The following is a 6,602-nucleotide window of genomic DNA, read 5'->3' on the forward strand; positions in this document are numbered from 1 at the left end:
CGTCCTTTGCTTTCTGAGTTTTTCCGGCTGTCTCCAGTGGCATGCAAGAGCAATCCACTTCCTTCAAAGGGTCTTTGGATTCTCTTAGCTTTCCTGGTATGTTTGCGCAGTAGTTACTGGAGTGAAAGTTCACGATGTGAGTCTCCACATGCTGCTCTGTCCATCTGATTGGGAGCTGCAATTTAGTCCTGCCTCCTACCCGTTATATTCCTGCTTCAATCCCGCAACCAACACTCTGAGTTCCTCAAATACATCCTGAATGCTTCTGAGCTTTCAACTTTCTAACTATCATTGCTTTTATTTCAGAGATTGACTTGGGAAATTATAGATAATGAAATCTGATGAAACTCTCTCTGACTAATAATCCATAATAAACAGTGGCCTGGGGGTGAGGTGGGGAAAGAATGTATAACACCTGAATACTAGTGAAGTCCTATGTTCTTGGAATTATAAAACTCTAGAAGCTAAAAAAAAAGTCTTGACAGCTGACAACATGTTATACTGCTTCTTACAGACCAGAAATACTCCTCAGAATATTATCAATAATCAGAGGCCACAAGTGACTGTGGCCAAACAAGATATAAACAACACCACTCTGCAATCATGTCTGAACATCAGGAAAAGGACACTATGCAACCACAAAAATTACCAAGCATCCTTAGTTTCTGGCTAATTGAGTGGCTACAGTTTCTTTACTAATGATAACCGTAGCTTCTATCTCAGTTGTTTGGACTTATATTTTTTCTCTCTCTTTTAAGAATAATCTGAGTTTTGTTGACAAGCACAATTTTTTAATTGGTGTCCCGATAGAAAAACGTATCCCATTGGTCAGAAAAACAGAAAACATGTGTATTCCTAAGAAATACTCATAAACCAAGTAACTTTCCCCACACAGCAATGACTCAGAGATATTCTTGTAAAACTACTCACCTAAAGAATTCAGAGCAGATTAATCAAAATCCAAAGATTTCCCTGTCAGAGTGAATGTTAACTAAAAAGGGGAAGATATGTGCAAAGTATTTTTAGGCTTAAATGAATGAATACAATATCCTCTTGATATTAACACATATACAATTCTCACTTAAAAAATTAAAAAATAAGAAATATACAGATTAATGTCAGCAATAAAATTTTCTTGGGTCTTCTAAATGGAAATAGTTAAACAAATAAACTGTCCAGCATTTATTGTGAAGTGATATAATTAACAAATATATCTCTCACATATGGACATGCACATATGTATAGGTCTATATAAAGATGGAATATGTGTTCATTAGTATTATAAAATATATTTAATTATGTGACACAGTTTAACAGAGTACTGTAGCCTTACCACATTCACTTACTCCTGGATGCTTATCTATCAATTTTGAAGAAAAAAAGTAAATATTAAAATCATTACTTTGGATGGTAAGCAAAGTTGTCAAGTCAAGAACATTTTTATTCTGCTTAGATGTTAAGGCTTTAAGTATGTCACTTAAATATGTATACAACATACTTCTAATGTGAATTTAGATATGGAATACAATGCACTATTTTATTTGCTTTCCATTTGCAAATGAACTCTTACTCTTTTTACAGTTGCACTGCTTGACAGTTCCTTTATTACAGTTGACATAATTAAAATAGAACTATTTTATTTATAGTTATGATATATTATAGTAATTTAAACTAATGCTTTCACTAGAGTTCTTATTACAGTTGTTCAAATGTATTGATTTTAATATAAAAACATTAAAATTTCAAAAAGTAAAATGTCTGCAATTATTATCCTTAGTAAGTTGGTAATAATCAACAATACAGAGTTTTGAAATGTACAGTAAATTTTAAAATAATAAACATGGATGAGGAAAAGCTCCAATCTTCTTCAACAACATTCATATATTGTGGAATGTGTCATTAGTGATACGTACATTTCAAATAAATGAAAGTTAGTATAAAGATTATAATTTAGTAAAATGTGTACAGATCTAGATATATTAATATTTACTGCAAATTGCTAAATATAACATCTGCAATTGTGTGAAAAATTTTAAAAGCTCCTCTGACTTTAACACAAACATCAGTATGTCCTAATTTCTATTGCTACATAATAAATCATCTTGAATTGGCGAAAACAACAGCCATTTTATTATGCTTAAAGATTCTACAGTTCAAGAATATAGAAAGGGCAGACAGTTGAGGCTTCTGGTTTTTGGGGCTTCAGGAAGATGTTTTCTGGCCCTTTGGGTCTACTGGTGCTCCTGCAGGAAGGCTGCAGTTCTTAACAGCACATGGGGAGCCTTCATCTGGTGTTTGGCTTAATTCCTGGTGCCTGGATTTCTGGAGAGAGGTGTGATCAATGTGGCCAAGAACATCCTTTTCCACCCAGGTTGGAGAGATCGCTGTGTGGATCTGGTCCCTACAATTTAGAAGCAGCTTTTCACCTTGATGCTCAAATGACCATGCTTAACCACTACTTGCCCTGCGTCCTTTTCACCAGCTGAGATTCCCAGCAAGCAGCAGCCTCCCATCCTGGACTCCAAGGAGACAACTCTTCCCTGCGCATTCACCTGCAAAGCTGAAACAGCTTTCTCTCCCAGATCACTGTCACAAGACTCCAAATTACCGAGTGGGGTCCAAGGAGGTGGGACTGTGAGGAACATGTACCGCAGACATTACCTTCACTGCCCTCGTGAGTGGGATGGGAAGAAAAGAGTCCTCCACTTCCAATTGGTGGATTTTCTGGGCTTGGAAGGAGGAAAACAAAAACAAAACCAACCAAACAGAAAATAACTATTACCTGAATTATTATGAAACTTCAGAGAAAACTACTTATTTGAAGAAAATAAAATACGATTTATGTTGTTGAATTTGCATTGCCAGAAAGTTTCCAGTGTCCTTACTTCAATTTTTTTTTCACCATCAAGTTTGGTCGGAATCTCGCAGCTCAGAGAGAAGTATAAAGGAATAATAAGATCTAGAGCAGTGCTTCTCGTATCATATGTGTGAAGAATCTTTTATTAATTTGTTTAATTTCCAGACTGACAGTTTTGTAAAATGCCTTATTAGAAAAAATTTAAAAAATAAAGAAATAAAAAGTCAAGCCCCAAATATTGTATTTTTAACACCCTAAAATTGCATTTCAATAAATGTAATCAAAGTAACATAACAGGAATAAAAGAATTACACAAACTGAACACATTATTCATTGAAATAAGTTTAGTTGCAATTAATATAGATAATTCTGTTAAACTTATGTCATTCTGCAATCATAATTGTTGTAAATTATGAAAAATAGCAATCTCCTATATTAGAATACCTCTAAGAGCACTTTAAACAAATGCCGTATTTATCAATATTTAAATATTTTAATGTGTCAAAAAGTTGCATCTTACCTATGGACTTTTCTGATCTGGACTGAGTAGGGGTGACAAAATGGCTCACAGGGCATGTGTAATATGTTTATATGATTTATTTTAATAATACTCATAGTAGAGAAACCTCTCAGAGATTTTTAAAGCAATTTTATTAAGCTCTGGATATTTATTTCAATGCTCCATCAATGACAGTTCCAACAAGTTAGCTTCTTAAGTTATAGTTATATTGAAATTATCTTTCAAAGGAAATGCACTAAGGATTTACTAGACTTTGAGGTTACAATTGCAGAACCAATCTTAAAATATACCATACTGTAAGGTGGTCCTACTGTGCATGACTAATGCTGGGGTCAGACTCAGGAAACCCTCATCAATTGTTAGAGAGCAGATCTCTACTCTGCTTAACCACAGGGGTGCACTGATCACACTTGGAGGTCCTGGCAATGTCGAATTGCATAGGAGTGTGTGCCTGAGTCTCAACTTTGATATTATTCCCTTTATCAAGTAATACTGGATTACAGAGCGTTCAACACAAAGAGAAATATCTTTCTGATTTTCGCTCCGGTTTGAGCATCTACCTTAATCATATTCACTAAATTAATGGAATTCTGCCCACATGTCTTTTACACAAAAGAACTGTAAATTTAAAATTCAGCCATGGTGTTATTCACTCACAAGTGCCCACATCCCAAGTTGGATCCACAAAGAAATGAAATACTCTGCATACTCAAACCCCCTTTGCCTTTTTTTTTCAGTTGATTTTCATATTTACGTTACCCATCAGAAGCTTAAGAGTTCTCGCTCTATGAAATTATGTTTATGACAGTGCTGTGAATTCTCAGGTGTTATTTACTGCAGCGTAGTTAGACCCCTCTCAATGCAGCTCTGGCTCTGGCAGAAATGCCAGCATTACACTGTAGCCCATGGTGGGCTCTACTATCCTCAGCATCACACAAGAGTCTGCAGTCACCACCTCCTGAGAGAGTCAGTCACCCTCAGCCTTGGAGCAGCAACTCAGCCTCCGCGTGCTACAAATCCCCGGGCCGGAAGTCCTGGCGCCAAGCCTGTGAGCTTCCCGGATGTTGACCTCCCCCGCAGTCCTTAAGTGACTCTGTCCTCGTGCCTGAAGGAACGGACTTTTAAACAGTCCCTTTGTCCAAAGAGGCAAGAGTTTTGCCCTTTGGTGGTGTGAACCTACACAACTCCCCATGCCCTGTGTTTTCCAGGTGAACTCGGAGACCAGGGGCTGTGATGTGAGCTCCAGGCCCGCTGGAGGAGTGGGAGGCTCTTCCTAGAATGTGGTGGTAGTGCTGACAGGTGATTGTTTGTCACTGCTGGTGAAAGAGCCATCAGAGCCCCTACTTTCTGAACCGGTAGTTCTGGTTTCCTCACAGACTTACGTGTGCGCTTGCAACATTGAAGTTTTCTTCTCTCCTGGGAAAAATACAGTATCTCACTGCGCCTCTCAGCAGTGCTTCTACCCCGTGACATCTCTGCCAGGGCTGAAGCTGAGCCTGGATAGGATCACCTGGCGCACGGGGATGGGACAGCAGGCACAAGGGAAGGAACCACTGTCCTGTGCTCCCAGGTGACCTTTTGCCAGGAGAAAGAGTCCTGCAAGGGAGCGGAAAAAGTCAAGACCTCCAGGAACACGTGTGTCTCACACCAGAATCTTTAATGCCTTCAAATCACAGACCAAGTTTCTTTTTCCCAGGGACTTGGGTGATGGCCAGGGTTTATTGACACACAAATGAAAACAGACCATTCTTTAAGTTCACTGAGGTCCTGAAACAATAATCTTCTCAAGATGCTCAATGTAAAGATTTTCTTTTTGGTGTGTTTCTTCTCTTAAGGCGATATTGATAAGTTTGAGATTGCTACTGGATTGCATTTGCTGCTGCTTTACGTTATTTTGCATGTAGGTTCATCAGGAGTATTAGTCTGCATTTCCTCTAAGCCCTAGGATTTTGATATCGATGATATGCTTACTTTAAAGCAAGTTGGGAATGTCCCTGCTCCCACTTTTTTTTTTTTTCACTTACTTACTGAAAGAGTTCATGTGAGATTGGTATTATTTCTCTCTCAAATGTTACAATTCACCAGCAAAATCTTGTGTACTAGAAGATTTCTTTGTAACATAACGTTTAATGACAATTCCTTCAATGAATTTTGAACTGTACAGATTTTCTATTTCTCCATGGGTCCAAATTGGTAAGTTGCGTTTTTCAAAAAATTTAAAGAGCAGTTTGTCCATTTCATCTAAGTTGTCAAATTTAGTGGCATAAAATTTTTCCTAATATTCCTTTAACTTTTGGTAGCCGTAGTATCTGTTATTTTTGTTTGTTTGTTTGTTTTTTTGAGATAGAGTCTCGCTCTGTCACTTAGGCTGGAGTGCAGTGGCGTGATCTTGGCTCACTGCAACCTCCACCTCCTGGGTTCAAGTGATTCTGCTGCCTCAGCCTCCCAAGTAGCTGGGATTACAGGCACGTGCCACCACATCTGGGTAATTTTTTGTACTTTTAGTAAAGATAGGGTTTCACCATGTTGGCCAGGCTGGTCTGGAACTCCTGACCTCAAGTGATCCACCCGCCTTGGCCTCCCAAAGTGTTGTAATTACAGGTGTGAGCCACCGTGCCCCTCCTGGGAGATTTTTAATTATGAGAAATGACCTTGTTTGAAAAAGCCAGTGACTGGTATTCAAATGTCATTTACTTAGAGCATTTGCAAATCAGTACTGGTGCTCACTGATCAGCTTGCTGCCCTTCAGCTGAGCCACCTCAGTTTTGTGCAACCACGTCAGGGTGGAGGAAGAATACTGTCAGGACTGGTTTACAGAGGGTCTGTGCATCCTTATTGCATGTGTAGCTTCTTAAGGTGACTATAGAATTTGAATGTATGTTTGCCTTATATTCCCTTTATTTTATCATCTTACCTCCTATTTTCTACTCTATCCCTCATAGCATATTTCTTGTTTGCTAATCCAGCTTCAAGTGCTTCAGGTTCCACTCAGCTTCTCTGAGGCGTACAGGGATCAAAATTTCAGTGCAAGCATGAGCCAGTATGACTCTGTCCATGGGAACCTCTGGTTTATGTGTGGCAGGAATGGCAGGGCTCCTGTAGCCCACATACCAAAGCAATATTTGATATGCAGAGCCCAAACAGACCCAAATTCCCCCTAGATTAATGAGGAATGAATAACTGTCTGAAGAGTTATGGGCAAGGATTCACAAATTTGCTAACACT

Source organism: Nomascus leucogenys, chromosome 3 (assembly GCF_006542625.1).
Source record: "Nomascus leucogenys isolate Asia chromosome 3, Asia_NLE_v1, whole genome shotgun sequence".
Taxonomy (NCBI): Eukaryota; Metazoa; Chordata; class Mammalia; order Primates; family Hylobatidae; genus Nomascus; species Nomascus leucogenys.